At 42.6% G+C, this 17,525-nt stretch overlaps 1 protein-coding gene and 1 long non-coding RNA gene across 2 annotated transcripts in view; one reads left to right on the top strand and one right to left on the bottom strand.

The window, feature by feature from the left end:
- Positions 1–17,525, bottom strand: part of SUV39H2 (SUV39H2 histone lysine methyltransferase) — a 1,013,666-nt gene that overhangs the window by 640,338 nt on the left and 355,803 nt on the right. The window lies entirely within an intron of this gene.
- On the top strand, positions 4,147–10,626 carry LOC122815652. The gene is made up of 4 exons (XR_006366979.1): positions 4,147–4,277; positions 6,216–6,343; positions 8,287–8,414; positions 10,353–10,626. It is a non-coding gene; the product is annotated as an uncharacterized LOC122815652 (long non-coding RNA).

The raw sequence follows: 17,525 nt of genomic DNA, 5'->3' as shown, positions 1-17,525 counted from the left end.
TTCTCCTTCTCCCTTTTTTTCCCCAGCTATATACTCTTCCTGACCACTTCTAGGTCCGTGATCATATATCCTGACTAGGATTGCTGCCTCTATACTACTGTAAAGACCTAAGCCAACCCTCTTTTGGGAGCCCTCACCTTGGAAATTAAAGAAAGTATGTCCTACAATTCCTGCAACTTGTACATTTCTGTTGTTAGCCTTTAATTGTACAACCCGTAGCCAGGTCAGCCAGCAGCCTCCCATTGTTTCTTCCTAACATCTAACCTAAGTCTCTGTTAGAATCCCCAGCTACCTGCCTTGTATTGTATGCTGTAAGCCCTATAAGAAGCCACGGTTCCAGTACCTACTGTTGCCTCTAGGTGGCGCCCTTCTCATAGAGATTCCCCCCTGGAAGTTATTTCTCCCCAGTAAAGCCTCTTTATCTTACCCTCTGTTACGCCTCCATACCCTTCCACCTTAACCTTCTTTCCCTGCTACCTCTAGCATATACTTACTCCTACCTTTTGCCTTCTAACCTTCACTTATCTCTTGACTAGCTCTCCTGCATGATCTGCTCTTCTCTGATTGCTTTCATCTCATACTGTTTGTTTCTGCCCTGCTCTGCTCCCCTCCCTGCCCTATTCCTTTCAGGGCAGGCACTTTACCTCTCTTCCGGTTCTCCTGCCTGTCCCTCTCCTCCCCTTTCTTCCCTCTAACCTTACTTCCTTTCTTAAATCTATATATACACCTGACCACACTCGGCTGACTCTTTTCCCTGAGAATCCCCAGGCTGCTGAGCGCCCTGCCTTCGGCGTTCCAACTGTGTGACGGTAGCGTGTTTTTGCAATTTGTTTTTACTGAAACGGTGTATCTCTGTTGTGTTATATCTTAGCTTGTTTTGGCTCTGTTACTGCTGTTATTTTGAATGCCTTAGCAATACTACTAGGAATACTGCACTGACTACAGTCCCATTTGTCTGTATGCTGCTATATTCTATTTATCGCCATTTCAGCTACTACTGTTTAGCGGCTAACCTGTTGTATCGCATTACTCAGTCATAGGTCTACAAGCTTGTAACCACACTTTTCCGTCCATTTTCATGAAAGTACATCGTACGGCTTGTGGAATAGCTTGTTTACATGGGGACAGCGGAATTACATTAAAACCGCTCTGCCTTAAAGGAATTTCGTTTTTTTTTACCGTGGTATAGCTTGTTTGCATGGGGACAGCGGAATTACATTTAAACCGCTCTGCCTTAAAGGAATTCCGGTTTATTTACTGTGGCTGGTTTTCGCGCCTTCCCCTCTCCATTAAGCCATGCTTATGGATTAAATCCTAGGCGACTAGCACCCTACCTAGGTATATTTATAGCCTCATTATCTCTCAGAAGTGCACAGTTAGTAGCGTGTTTTCTCAGCTACTCCATACGCGCTTTTGCACTTCTTCTTGACCCAGTTAGTAGCGTGTTTTCTCAGCTACTCCTAAAGTGCTTTTGCACTTCTTCTTGACCCAGTATCACAGACACTAGCGTGCTCCATTGCGGTAGCCTCCCACGCAAGAGCCCTACCTGTGTTTGTGCGCTTACCTCATACTTAGTTGTCTTTTACGATAACATTAATATGACCCTCTAAACCTCCTCTGATCAACTGTACCACTAATTGTAGTCTATGGCGAATTAATTTTATAGATTGGTCTGCTCTGCTTTAATTGCAGAATTTAGCATTGTAAGGTGCACTGTTTTTATAGATTGTTCTACACTGATTCTAATGGTTGCATTTTAGCATTCTATCTCTGCATAGTCTATTGCTACTGTATGCTATCTTGTAGCTTCATGTGTTATATTTATGAATGATTTCCACTGTCCTTTGCTGTATACCTGAAACATTTGGCTAATCTTATTAGTTATAGAGACATGAAGTTCTGAACTTGAAGGTGGGACCTTTCACAACAAGCTAGCGTTTTTATGCTGTTGCCTGATTTCTTTTTTATTTTTCAACACTAGGAATTGAGCCTGACCTTGTATATGCTACTGTATTCATGATAGAGTGATTTAAGGTTGTGTCTACACTATATATTAAATCTTCTCCTTCTCCCCCCTTTTTTTCCCCAGCTATATACTCTTCCTGACCACTTCTAGGTCCGTGATCATATATCCTGACTAGGATTGCTGCCTCTATACTACTGTAAAGACCTAAGCCAACCCATATTTGGGAGCCCTCACCTTGGAAATTAAAGAAAGTATGTCCTACAATTCCTGCAACTTGTACATTTCTGTTGTTAGCCTTTAATTGTACAACCCGTAGCCAGGTCAGCCAGCAGCCTCCCATTGTTTCTTCCTAACATCTAACCTAAGTCTCTGTTAGAATCCCCAGCTACCTGCCTTGTATTGTATGCTGTAAGCCCTATAAGAAGCCACGGTTCCAGTACCTACTGTTGCCTCTAGGTGGCGCCCTTCTCATAGAGATTCCCCCCTGGAAGTTATTTCTCCCCAGTAAAGCCTCTTTATCTTACCCTCTGTTACCCCTCCATACCCTTCCACCTTAACCTTCTTTCCTGCTACCTCTAGCATATACTTACTCCTACCTTTTGCCTTCTAACCTTCACTTATCTCTTGACTAGCTCTCCTGCATGATCTGCTCTTCTCTGATTGCTTTCATCTCATACTGTTTGTTTCTGCCCTGCTCTGCTCCCCTCCCTGCCCTATTCCTTTCAGGGCAGGCACTTTACCTCTCTTCCGGTTCTCCTGCCTGCCTCCTCTCCTCCCCTTTCTTCCCTCTAACCTTACTTCCTTTCTTAAATCTATATATACACCTGACCACACTCAAGGCTGACTCTTTTCCTGAGAATCCCCAGGCTGCTGAGCCCTGCCTTCGGCGTTCCAACTGTGTGACGGTAGCGTGTTTTTGCAATTTGTTTTACTGAAACGGTGTATCTCTGTTGTGTTTTATCTTAGCTTGTTTTGGCTCTGTTACTGCTGTTATTTTGAATGCCTTAGCAATACTACTAGGAATACTGCACTGACTACAGTCCCATTTGTCTGTATGCTGCTATATTCTATTTATCGCCATTTCAGCTACTACTGTTTAGCGGCTAACCTGTTGTATCGCATTACTCAGTCATAGGTCTACAAGCTTGTAACCACACTTTTCCGTCCATTTTCATGAAAGTACATCGTACGGCTTGTACGGAATAGCTTGTTTACATGGGGACAGCGGAATTACATTAAAACCGCTCTGCCTTAAAGGAATTTCGTTTTTTTTTACCGTGGTATAGCTTGTTTGCATGGGGACAGCGGAATTACATTTAAACCGCTCTGCCTTAAAGGAATTCCGGTTTATTTACTGTGGCTGGTTTTCGCGCCTTCCCCTCTCCATTAAGCCATGCTTATGGATTAAATCCTAGGCGACTAGCACCCTACCTAGGTATATTTATAGCCTCATTATCTCTCAGAAGTGCACAGTTAGTAGCGTGTTTTCTCAGCTACTCCCCATGCGCTTTTGCACTTCTTCTTGACCCAGTTAGTAGCGTGTTTTCTCAGCTACTCCTAAAGTGCTTTTGCACTTCTTCTTGACCCAGTATCACAGACACTAGCGTGCTCCATTGCGGTAGCCTCCCTACGCGCAAGAGCCCTACCTGTGTTTGTGCGCCTCTCATACTTAGTTGTCTTTTACGATAACATTAATATGACCCCTCTAAACCTCCTCTGATCAACCGTACCACTAATTGTAGTCTATGGCGAATTAATTTTATAGATTGGTCTGCTCTGCTTTAATTGCAGAATTTAGCATTGTAAGGTGCACTGTTTTTATAGATTGTTCTACACTGATTCTAATGGTTGCATTTTAGCATTCTATCTCTGCATAGTCTATTGCTACTGTATGCTATCTTGTAGCTTCATGTGTTATATTTATGAATGATTTCCACTGTCCTTTGCTGTATACCTGAAACATTTGGCTAATCTTATTAGTTATAGAGACATGAAGTTCTGAACTTGAAGGTGGGACCTTTCACAACAAGCTAGCGTTTTTATGCTGTTGCCTGATTTCTTTTTATTTTTCAACACTAGGAATTGAGCCTGACCTTGTATATGCTACTGTATTCATGATAGAGTGATTTAAGGTTGTGTCTACACTATATATTAAATCTTCTCCTTCTCCCCTTTTTCCCCAGCTATATACTCTTCCTGACCACTTCTAGGTCCGTGATCATATATCCTGACTAGGATTGCTGCCTCTATACTACTGTAAAGACCTAAGCCAACCCTCTTTTGGGAGCCCTCACCTTGGAAATTAAAGAAAGTATGTCCTACAATTCCTGCAACTTGTACATTTCTGTTGTTAGCCTTTAATTGTACAACCCGTAGCCAGGTCAGCCAGCAGCCTCCCATTGTTTCTTCCTAACATCTAACCTAAGTCTCTGTTAGAATCCCCAGCTACCTGCCTTGTATTGTATGCTGTAAGCCCTATAAGAAGCCACGGTTCCAGTACCTACTGTTGCCTCTAGGTGGCGCCATTCTCATAGAGATTCCCCTGGAAGTTATTTCTCCCCAGTAAAGCCTCTTTATCTTACCCTCTGTTACCCCTCCATACCCTTCCACCTTAACCTTCTTTCCCTGCTACCTCTAGCATATACTTACTCCTACCTTTTGCCTTCTAACCTTCACTTATCTCTTGACTAGCTCTCCTGCATGATCTGCTCTTCTCTGATTGCTTTCATCTCATACTGTTTGTTTCTGCCCTGCTCTGCTCCCCTCCCTGCCCTATTCCTTTCAGGGCAGGCACTTTACCTCTCTTCCGGTTCTCCTGCCTGTCCCCTCTCCTCCCCCCTTTCTTCCCTCTAACCTTACTTCCTTTCTTAAATCTATATATACACCTGACCACACTCGCGCTGACTCTTTTCCCTGAGAATCCCCAGGCTGCTGAGCCCTGCCTTCGGCGTTCCAACTGTGTGACGGTAGCGTGTTTTTGCAATTTGTTTTTACTGAAACGGTGTATCTCTGTTGTGTTATATCTTAGCTTGTTTTGGCTCTGTTACTGCTGTTATTTTGAATGCCTTAGCAATACTACTAGGAATACTGCACTGACTACAGTCCCATTTGTCTGTATGCTGCTATATTCTATTTATCGCCATTTCAGCTACTACTGTTTAGCGGCTAACCTGTTGTATCGCATTACTCAGTCATAGGTCTACAAGCTTGTAACCACACTTTTCCGTCCATTTTCATGAAAGTACATCGTACGGCTTGTACGGAATAGCTTGTTTACATGGGGACAGCGGAATTACATTAAAACCGCTCTGCCTTAAAGGAATTTCGTTTTTTTTTACCGTGGTATAGCTTGTTTGCATGGGGACAGCGGAATTACATTTAAACCGCTCTGCCTTAAAGGAATTCCGGTTTATTTACTGTGGCTGGTTTTCGCGCCTTCCCCTCTCCATTAAGCCATGCTTATGGATTAAATCCTAGGCGACTAGCACCCTACCTAGGTATATTTATAGCCTCATTATCTCTCAGAAGTGCACAGTTAGTAGCGTGTTTTCTCAGCTACTCCATACGCGCTTTTGCACTTCTTCTTGACCCAGTTAGTAGCGTGTTTTCTCAGCTACTCCTAAAGTGCTTTTGCACTTCTTCTTGACCCAGTATCACAGACACTAGCGTGCTCCATTGCGGTAGCCTCCCTACGCCAAGAGCCCTACCTGTGTTTGTGCTTACCTCTCATACTTAGTTGTCTTTACGATAACATTAATATGACCCCTCTAAACCTCCTCTGATCAACCGTACCACTAATTGTAGTCTATGGCGAATTAATTTTATAGATTGGTCTGCTCTGCTTTAATTGCAGAATTTAGCATTGTAAGGTGCACTGTTTTTATAGATTGTTCTACACTGATTCTAATGGTTGCATTTTAGCATTCTATCTCTGCATAGTCTATTGCTACTGTATGCTATCTTGTAGCTTCATGTGTTATATTTATGAATGATTTCCACTGTCCTTTGCTGTATACCTGAAACATTTGGCTAATCTTATTAGTTATAGAGACATGAAGTTCTGAACTTGAAGGTGGGACCTTTCACAACAAGCTAGCGTTTTTATGCTGTTGCCTGATTTCTTTTTATTTTTCAACACTAGGAATTGAGCCTGACCTTGTATATGCTACTGTATTCATGATAGAGTGATTTAAGGTTGTGTCTACACTATATATTAAATCTTCTCCTTCTCCCCCCTTTTTTTCCCCAGCTATATACTCTTCCTGACCACTTCTAGGTCCGTGATCATATATCCTGACTAGGATTGCTGCCTCTATACTACTGTAAAGACCTAAGCCAACCCTCTTTTGGGAGCCCTCACCTTGGAAATTAAAGAAAGTATGTCCTACAATTCCTGCAACTTGTACATTTCTGTTGTTAGCCTTTAATTGTACAACCCGTAGCCAGGTCAGCCAGCAGCCTCCCATTGTTTCTTCCTAACATCTAACCTAAGTCTCTGTTAGAATCCCCAGCTACCTGCCTTGTATTGTATGCTGTAAGCCCTATAAGAAGCCACGGTTCCAGTACCTACTGTTGCCTCTAGGTGGCGCCCTTCTCATAGAGATTCCCCCCTGGAAGTTATTTCTCCCCAGTAAAGCCTCTTTATCTTACCCTCTGTTACCCCCTCCATACCCTTCCACCTTAACCTTCTTTCCCTGCTACCTCTAGCATATACTTACTCCTACCTTTTGCCTTCTAACCTTCACTTATCTCTTGACTAGCTCTCCTGCATGATCTGCTCTTCTCTGATTGCTTTCATCTCATACTGTTTGTTTCTGCCCTGCTCTGCTCCCCTCCCTGCCCTATTCCTTTCAGGGCAGGCACTTTACCTCTCTTCCGGTTCTCCTGCCTGTCCCCTCTCCTCCCCCCTTTCTTCCCTCTAACCTTACTTCCTTTCTTAAATCTATATATACACCTGACCACACTCAGGCTGACTCTTTTCCCTGTGAATCCCCAGGCTGCTGAGCGCCCTGCCTTCGGCGTTCCAACTGTGTGACGGTAGCGTGTTTTTTGCAATTTGTTTTTACTGAAACGGTGTATCTCTGTTGTGTTATATCTTAGCTTGTTTTGGCTCTGTTACTGCTGTTATTTTGAATGCCTTAGCAATACTACTAGGAATACTGCACTGACTACAGTCCCATTTGTCTGTATGCTGCTATATTCTATTTATCGCCATTTCAGCTACTACTGTTTAGCGGCTAACCTGTTGTATCGCATTACTCAGTCATAGGACTACAAGCTTGTAACCACACTTTTCCGTCCATTTTCATGAAAGTACATCGTACGGCTTGTACGGAATAGCTTGTTTACATGGGGACAGCGGAATTACATTAAAACCGCTCTGCCTTAAAGGAATTTCGTTTTTTTTACCGTGGTATAGCTTGTTTGCATGGGGACAGCGGAATTACATTTAAACCGCTCTGCCTTAAAGGAATTCCGGTTTATTTACTGTGGCTGGTTTTCGCGCCTTCCCCTCTCCATTAAGCCATGCTTATGGATTAAATCCTAGGCGACTAGCACCCTACCTAGGTATATTTATAGCCTCATTATCTCTCAGAAGTGCACAGTTAGTAGCGTGTTTTCTCAGCTACTCCATACGCGCTTTTGCACTTCTTCTTGACCCAGTTAGTAGCGTGTTTTCTCAGCTACTCCTAAAGTGCTTTTGCACTTCTTCTTGACCCAGTATCACAGACACTAGCGTGCTCCATTGCGGTAGCCTCCCTACGCGCAAGAGCCCTACCTGTGTTTGTGCTACCTCTCATACTTAGTTGTCTTTACGATAACATTAATATGACCCTCTAAACCTCCTCTGATCAACTGTACCACTAATTGTAGTCTATGGCGAATTAATTTTATAGATTGGTCTGCTCTGCTTTAATTGCAGAATTTAGCATTGTAAGGTGCACTGTTTTTATAGATTGTTCTACACTGATTCTAATGGTTGCATTTTAGCATTCTATCTCTGCATAGTCTATTGCTACTGTATGCTATCTTGTAGCTTCATGTGTTATATTTATGAATGATTTCCACTGTCCTTTGCTGTATACCTGAAACATTTGGCTAATCTTATTAGTTATAGAGACATGAAGTTCTGAACTTGAAGGTGGGACCTTTCACAACAAGCTAGCGTTTTTATGCTGTTGCCTGATTTCTTTTTTATTTTTCAACACTAGGAATTGAGCCTGACCTTGTATATGCTACTGTATTCATGATAGAGTGATTTAAGGTTGTGTCTACACTATATATTAAATCTTCTCCTTCTCCCCCCTTTTTTTCCCCAGCTATATACTCTTCCTGACCACTTCTAGGTCCGTGATCATATATCCTGACTAGGATTGCTGCCTCTATACTACTGTAAAGACCTAAGCCAACCCTCTTTTGGGAGCCCTCACCTTGGAAATTAAAGAAAGTATGTCCTACAATTCCTGCAACTTGTACATTTCTGTTGTTAGCCTTTAATTGTACAACCCGTAGCCAGGTCAGCCAGCAGCCTCCCATTGTTTCTTCCTAACATCTAACCTAAGTCTCTGTTAGAATCCCCAGCTACCTGCCTTGTATTGTATGCTGTAAGCCCTATAAGAACCACGGTTCCAGTACCTACTGTTGCCTCTAGGTGGCGCCCTTCTCATAGAGATTCCCCCCTGGAAGTTATTTCTCCCCAGTAAAGCCTCTTTATCTTACCCTCTGTTACCCCCTCCATACCCTTCCACCTTAACCTTCTTTCCCTGCTACCTCTAGCATATACTTACTCCTACCTTTTGCCTTCTAACCTTCACTTATCTCTTGACTAGCTCTCCTGCATGATCTGCTCTTCTCTGATTGCTTTCATCTCATACTGTTTGTTTCTGCCCTGCTCTGCTCCCTCCCTGCCCTATTCCTTTCAGGGCAGGCACTTTACCTCTCTTCCGGTTCTCCTGCCTGTCCCTCTCCTCCCCTTTCTTCCCTCTAACCTTACTTCCTTTCTTAAATCTATATATACACCTGACCACACTCGCGCTGACTCTTTTCCCTGAGAATCCCCAGGCTGCTGAGCGCCCTGCCTTCGGCGTTCCAACTGTGTGACGGTAGCGTGTTTTTGCAATTTGTTTTTACTGAAACGGTGTATCTCTGTTGTGTTATATCTTAGCTTGTTTTGGCTCTGTTACTGCTGTTATTTTGAATGCCTTAGCAATACTACTAGGAATACTGCACTGACTACAGTCCCATTTGTCTGTATGCTGCTATATTCTATTTATCGCCATTTCAGCTACTACTGTTTAGCGGCTAACCTGTTGTATCGCATTACTCAGTCATAGGTCTACAAGCTTGTAACCACACTTTACCGTCCAGTTTCATGCAAGTACATCGTACGGCTTGTACGGAATAGCTTGTTCACATGGGGACAGCGGAATTACATTAAAACCGCTCTGCCTTTAAGGAATTTCATTTGTTTTTTCCGTGATATAGCTTGTTTGCATGGGGACAGCGGAATTACATTAAAACCGCTCTGCCTAAAGGAATTCCGGTTCATTTACTGTGACTGGTTTTTTCGCTCTTCCTCTCCATTAAGCCTTGCTTTTGGATTAAATCCTAGGTGACTAGCACCCTACCTAGGTATATTTATAGCCTTATTATCTCTCAAAAGTGCACAGTTAGTAGCGTGTTTTCTCAGCTACTCCATAAGCGCTTTTGCACTTTTTCTTGACCCAGTTAGTAGCGTGTTTTCTCTGCTACTCCTAAAGTGCTTTTGCACTTCTTCTTGACCCAGTATCACAGACACTAGCGTGCTCCATTGCGGTAGCCTCCCTACGCCGCAAGAGCCCTACCTGTGTTTGTGCGCACCTCTCATACTTAGTTGTCTTTACGATAACATTAATATGACCCTCTAAACCTCCTCTGATCAACTGTACCACTAATTGTAGTCTATGGCGAATTAATTTTATAGATTGGTCTGCTCTGCTTTAATTGCAGAATTTAGCATTGTAAGGTGCACTGTTTTTATAGATTGTTCTACACTGATTCTAATGGTTGCATTTTAGCATTCTATCTCTGCATAGTCTATTGCTACTGTATGCTATCTTGTAGCTTCATGTGTTATATTTATGAATGATTTCCACTGTCCTTTGCTGTATACCTGAAACATTTGGCTAATCTTATTAGTTATAGAGACATGAAGTTCTGAACTTGAAGGTGGGACCTTTCATAACAAGCTAGCGTTTTTTTGCTGTTGCCTGATTTCTTTTTTATTTTTAACACTAGGATTTGAGCCTGACCTTGTATATGCTACTGTATTCATGATAGAGTGATTTAAGGTTGTGTCTGCACTATATATTAAATCCTCTCCTTCTCCCCCCTTTTTTTTCCCCAGCTATATACTCTTCCTGACCACTTCTAGGTCCGTGATCATATATCCTGACTAGGATTGCTGCCTCTATACTACTGTAAAGACCTAAGCCAACCCTCTTTTGGGAGCCCTCACCTTGGAAATTAAAGAAAGTATGTCCTACAATTCCTGCAACTTGTACATTTCTGTTGTTAGCCTTTAATTGTACAACCCGTAGCCAGGTCAGCCAGCAGCCTCCCATTGTTTCTTCCTAACATCTAACCTAAGTCTCTGTTAGAATCCCCAGCTACCTGCCTTGTATTGTATGCTGTAAGCCCTATAAGAAGCCACAGTTCCAGTACCTACTGTTGCCTCTAGGTGGCGCCCTTCTCATAGAGATTCCCCTGTGGAAGTTACTTCTCCCCAGAAAAGCCTCTTTATCTTACCCTCTGTTACCCCTCCATACCCTTCCACCTTAACCTTCTTTCCCTGCTACCTCTAGCATATACTTACTCCTACCTTTTGCCTTCTAACCTTCACTTATCTCTTGACTAGCTCTCCTGCATGATCTGCTCTTCTCTGATTGCTTTCATCTCATACTGTTTGTTTCTGCCTCCCTACCCCTTATCCCACCCACCCACGCACCCTCACCCTTATAGCTCTCTGACCACTCCCTAAAGAATCCCACCTATCCATATCTCCAACCTCAGCTATCTATCTCCTCCCATTAATTACTAACTTTCTACTTGCTTCCTCCCTCCCTCCTATTCCTACCAAACTACTGTGCCTCTTCACATCAAGTCTCTCAAACTGTCACCTTAATCTTAACCTACCTTATTATTGACAACTCCTAATCCCTCTAATCACCATGTCTTCCAAAACCAACAAAACCATCCTTGGACCCTATAATAAAACAGAACCCAGCCAAGCTATTACCCCTTTTCATTTTACCCTAGTACTCACACTACCCTACCTCCTTACCTCTTATGAAACTAATTGTAATTATAACCTTAAAACCCCTCCCAAACAAACTGCCACTAATTTATCTACCCCAAAGTTCACATACTCAAACATTACTTTTAACTCTTCCTACCTCTTAGCCAAATATCACAGACTGTTCCATATCAAATCTAATAATCTCATGGTAAGAAAACTTAGATATTTGATAATGATTACATGTAAGCCACACTTAAACTATACTCCCTCTACCCTAGTAGATGGTGATATACATCCTAACCCAGGACCCTTTACAATTCCCTCTGAAGCTACTCCTATTATCTCAAAATCCTCCTTTCCTTTACCAACCTTTAATTCTCATTCCTTACTCATAGGACACCTTAATATCAGAAGTGTAAACAACAAAGTCACCCTTCTCCACTCTCTTCTTGACTACTACTCTTTCGACATCCTATGTTTAACAGAAACCTGGCTAAAACCCCTCACCAAGGATACAGAAATCATCCCACCAGGATATAACATTTTAAGACAAGACCGCAATACCCGCAAAGGAGGAATTGCTCTAATATTTAAGACTGATCTAAATATAACCCTAGCACCCTTTGCTCCCCCTGAGAACACTAAAACTGAAATCCTTATATCAAAGCTACAACTAAACCCACATAAAGCCATATATATTATCAGCACCTATCTCCTCCTGGAAATAACTCCATAATTATAGAAAATCTCCTTAGCTGGGCATCTACCACCTTTCCACAAGAAACTGTTATACTTGGAGACTTTAACCTCGACTGGTCATCAGTTAACACCACGAACCCAGTCTCTCATATTAATCTCCATGGCTTTACTCAAACTATTAATACCTCTACTAGAATTAATAAACCTAACAACAAAGAAAGTATACTAGATTGGATTCTTATTAATAAACCACAGCTACAATACCTTACCGGCACTTTACCAGATGACATTAGTGACCACAACATAACCTATATCATAAGAAAGAAGAATATTGCTACTAATGCCCCCACCATCCGAACATCTCGTAGCACAAAAAACTTTAACCCCATCCTATTTAACTTGGAACTGAATGCCTGCAACTGGTTACCCCTACAAAGCCTTCCACTAGAAGAAGCTGTTCAATATTTTAACAACACATTCCTATCCATCCTAGATAATCATGCTCCAAAAAGAACTGTCAGAGTCAAAACTAAACCTGCTCCCTGGTTAACTAAGGAAACAAAGCACAAAATGTTACTCAGAAACAAATCCTGGATAAAATGGAGAACTAGTAAATCTCCCTCTGACCAACAAACCTTCAGACACCTAAGGAATAGTACTAAAACAGCTATCATCTTAGACAAAAAAAAATACTATTGCAACCTCCAATCAACTAATCATAATAATCCCCAAAAATTCTGGACAACCTTGAATAGACTTCTTCACCCTGGACAAACTACCACCCCCTCTCCCTCTGGATCCGAAAAGAATTCCTCCCAGGAAACTGCCAACGCTTTCAATTCCTTCTTTACTAATACTATAAATTCTCTAGCCTCTCACCTTTCCTTTGACAACTCTAGCATCCCTGCCCAAGCAGCATCTACTCAACCATCCTTCACACTACAACCTATCTCTACCACCTTCATCCAAAGATGTATCCAAAACTAAAACCATGTACCCCATCAGCTGACCAACTCCCATCTGAATACCTCCAAAAGCAGCTAACGCTATACCCTATCCCATATCCATCCTTATCAATAGAACAATTAATGAAGGTATCATACCTGACATCTGGAAGATCTCACACATTATACCCCTACACAAGGGAGGTAACTCAAACGAATACTCTAATTACAGGCCTATAGCACTCTTATCTCCCATAGCTAAAATCATGGAAAAATGTGTTCACTTCCAACTAATGAACTACTTAACTAACAATAACGTTCTAACTCCATGTCAACATGGCTTCAGGCCTTTTCACAGTACTACCACTGCTCTTCTTTCCTTTACTGACTTTATAAACACAAACCGCAATAATAACATTCTTTCCTCTGCACTCTTTATTGACCTTTCCAAAGCTTTTGACATGGTCAACCACCCCCTTCTCATAAAAATTCTTGAATCTCTTGCTCCAGAACCTAAAGCTATCCTTTGGTTTACCTCCTACCTCACTAACAGAAAACAGGCAGTCCTCTGGGAAAACAAACTCTCCTCTCTCCTTCCTATCTCTCTTGGTGTCCCACAAGGCTCCATTCTTGGGCCTCTCCTTTTCTCCCTTTTTATAAATGACCTACAATCAGCTATCCCTCAAGCTACTTGTATTCAATACGCTGATGATTCCACTCTCATTTGCTCAGCTAAAAACATTCCTGAGCTACAAACTATTACTCAAAATGTATTCCACACAGTTGAAGCTTGGTTCCTAAAACGCTGCCTACTCTTAAATGCTAAAAAAACTAAACTCCTCCTCTTTAAACCAACTACTAGATCCCCACTTTAGATTTCTCTATCTCATCTATTAATGGTACCCTCATATCAGCTGACCCTCTACCAAACTGCTAGGTGTCATGATTCACAACAATCTTACCTATGATTGTCACATCAATAACACCATTAAAACTGTAAACAGAAAAATGGGCTCCTATACAGAATTAGAACATTCTTAACCCCTGCAGCCAAAGCTACTCTTGCCCACTCTCACCTTATTTCAACCCTTTTCGCCTCACCAATTTACACTAACCTGAAGAAAAATAATCTCTCAAAATTGGCTAACACATACAATAGTATTGCTAGATTTGTGACTGGTAATCAATTTAGAACTCACCACTGCTTGAACCTTCAACAACTTCACTGGCTTGAATTTGAAAATATGTTGCTTCTTTCCCAACTCTCCTTTGTCCATAGAGCGCTGTACCAACCTAATAACACTCCTGCACTCTCCAAACTTTTGACCCCCTACTCTAACCTGAACTCACTTTCCTCCAGTAAACTACTAGTAACTTTAACTAAAGCCAACAACCTTGCTGGTGACTCCCTCTTCTCTAACATCCTTGGCAAACACTGGAATCAACTTCCTACTGAACTTACTTCTATTCAAACTCCTATTCTGTTTAAACAAAAACTCAGATGCTACCTTAAAAATCAATGGTTATGTCCCTGCTGTAACCCGACTAAATTCTCCTATAACCACCTCTAATCCTCCCTCTCCTCTCCTTCCTCCTCCTTTCCTTCTACTATCTCTATGACCATCTTGGACAAGCTCTAACTCTATTATTCCTTTTCCTCCTTTTATATTGTTTTATCCTTACTGCAAGTATAAATTTTGTTTTTATCTGCTCACTCTTTCTGTACTTTTCTTGTCTCTCTTTTACTCTTCAAATAACCTTCCTATAAATTATCTAGAAAGAAGTTTTTAACTGTATTTTTATGGTGTGAATTTGAGGTATCCACTCATACTATGTTATGTGAATAATAAATCCCATGATGTCTACCTGTATATTTGCATATTCCCCTCCTTTTCCTTCTGTCTTTCCAAGTTTATTGTTTGTTTTTTTATATTGCATATTCCCCTTCCTTTCCTCTTTCTTTCCAATGTTTACTGTTGTTTATTGTTTGTTTATTTTTTGTAAATTATGTAATTGTGTTTTATACATTGTGGAGCTTTTCTCCCCGGGCCTCTACTGAAAATGGAAATATATCCAGTTAGACTAGCCCGGTTAACAAATGTAAAATAAAATAAATAAAATAAAATAAATAAGTATTCAGTGCGGACAAGTCGAGAATAGGCCTCCATTGATTTTCTTTTCTTGGAACAAGGAATAGTCTGGAATAAAATCCTTGGCCTTGTTCTGAAAGAGGAACCTTTTCTATAGCTTTCATTTGCATTAAGTAGGAGATTTGATTCAAAGCCTCTGCCCTTTGATTTGGTGGCAGGTCTGGCATGCCTTTTCTTTTTGGCAATGTGTGAAAATGGAACCTGTATCCTTTCTCTATTATTTGCAGTGTCCATTTGTCTCTTGTAATACTGTGCCAATTTTCTGAGAATAAAGAAAGCTTTCCGCCCAAAGGTTCTTTTAATTGAGCCCTGGTTGGCGGAGTCAAAACAAAGTCATTGAGTCTGTCCTTGTGCAGCTGTTGTAGGTCCTGCACTACCTCTCTGGTTGGGAGGCTGCCATTGACGTCCTCTGTAGGAGCCTCTAGCTTGCCCTCTACCTCTGGCACGCCTGTTCTTGCCTCTGAAATCTTTCTGTGTCTGGAAAGGACCAATTCTTGGTAGGCCAATTTCTGCTGAATCTTGGTGGTTGGACTTGTAGAAAATCTTTGACTGTTTGTACAGATGTTGCCTTTTCCTCAAATTTCTTTAAGACCTCCTGAGCAGTGGAGCATCCAGAAGCTTAGCTTTAACATGGTCCGGCAGGGATTGTTCCTTCAGCCAAGCATGCCTACGTATGACTGCACCTGTCATAGCTGACCTACATGAAGCTTCCATTGCATCATAACCACACTGCAAGAAATGGTTGCTAACCTGCTGGGAGTTATGTACCAGGTCCTGAAGTGATTTGCGATCTAGGGGTTCAGGTGAAGACAGTTTCTTATGCAATTCATCTAACAAATACTCTTGGTACTGTATCATATGAAATTGACAATTTAATGCCCTCATAGAAAGAGTGGCAGAAGTATACACTTTTTTACCCCATCTCTCTAAAGCCCTGGACTCCCTTTCAGAGGGGAGTGGATTTTTAGTTGTGGCAGCTGCAACCCCTTTAGGGCCCTGGGAAATAGTTTCTGGATCAGCAGAGTGGGCCTTGTAAAGAAAATGATGCGAGTCCGGGACCCTGTAGTACCTATCTTGTTTGACAGGGGCCGGAGGAAGAGTGTCAGGGGTTATGCTAGACTCAGAGTACACATCATCAATGACATTCAAAACAGGAGGAATAGCCAAAGGTCTATGCTGAGGTAAATGCAGAAAAGTTCTTAATCTTTTCCTGGAATCAGAGAATTCTTGGCCCTGCCATTTGAAATGCTCTCTCATAGTGTGAAGGGTCTCCCCGAAGGATAGTTCTTCAGGAGGGGAGGCCGAGGGGATAGATTCCTCTGCATCAGAGTCCTCGTAGGCCGAAAAAGCCTCCTCTTGGTAGTCCGAGAGAGCAGAGCCATCAGAGGCCTCCTCTGAGAAGTGGGGATCAGAGGGCTCAATCCTGGGCCTTTTGTCTAGAGGAGGTTGAGAGCCCCTGTCCGGATGGGGTTGGGAGCCCCTAATTAAGGAAATAAGGTCCTCTGCTAAAGTTAGAATCTGTGAACTTGTAGAGGGTCCCTGAGGAATAACCCTGGGAGGCATAGCTTTTGTGTGTTTAGCAGCTTTAGCCCTGGTGAATGCCTTTATGGACATGGATGCAGGAGGCCTGGCTGCACCACGTGCTGGTGTAGTTTTGTCTAGAGGAATGGTGTCGGAAGTTTCCAAGACACCAGTTTCTGAAGGAAATTCAATAACCGACTCAGCAGGGGCCTCCGGGGCCGAGGTTGTCGGTTGAGCGGTTTCGGGGGTCGGAAGTACCAAGGACTCGGTTTCAGCCGAGACCGAGACACTTCATGTAGGCCTGGCCGTGGTTTCAGCGAAACCGCTCGCGTGTCGGTCCTTGTCCTTCCGTTTCTTTGTTAAATGTGAAGTCGGAGTCTCTGACGGCATATTGTACGAAAAACTAGCCCCAAAAAATTCCTCTGCAAACTCCGCCCAACGTCTAAGAGTGCGTCGGTTGAAGGAAGCACAGGCTGAACAGACCGAGACGTCGTGGTCTGGGCCTAGGCAGGGGAGGCAGTAAGAGTGGAAATCCTTATGAGGTATTTGTTTCCCCACAAGTTAAGCAATTATTAATTTTATCTGACATCGGCTGAGGCAAGAAAGTGTCCCCAGCGGGGTACTTAGCTTTTGAAGTCTTCGGTAGCTGAATTACAGGAGCTGGCCGACCAGCACTTGCGAACTGCTTCTGCTTCGGGCACCACGCGGCAAGAAAGACTGGGGAAGATGGCGTCGGCTGACGCTTTTATACCCCAGGCGCTCTGACGTCGGGGAAAGGGCGACATCAGCCGACGCCGGACCCAGACTTTGGAATCCGGCCGACCGAAGGGCTGCCTGAGGCAGGACAACCCATATGTGATGACTGCAGATGCATCCTTGAAGGACATCATAGGTTGCTCTCTTGGGGAATGAGCAGAGAGAGAGGCATGAATTTTGAGAGGAGTACGACAATCCCTTCCGCACGAGAT

The sequence above is a fragment of the Protopterus annectens genome, chromosome 11.part0, assembly GCF_019279795.1.
Source record: "Protopterus annectens isolate FY-2018-M chromosome 11.part0, PAN1.0, whole genome shotgun sequence".
Classification (NCBI taxonomy): Eukaryota; Metazoa; Chordata; order Ceratodontiformes; family Protopteridae; genus Protopterus; species Protopterus annectens.
This window is presented reverse-complemented; position numbering and strand designations above follow the sequence as displayed.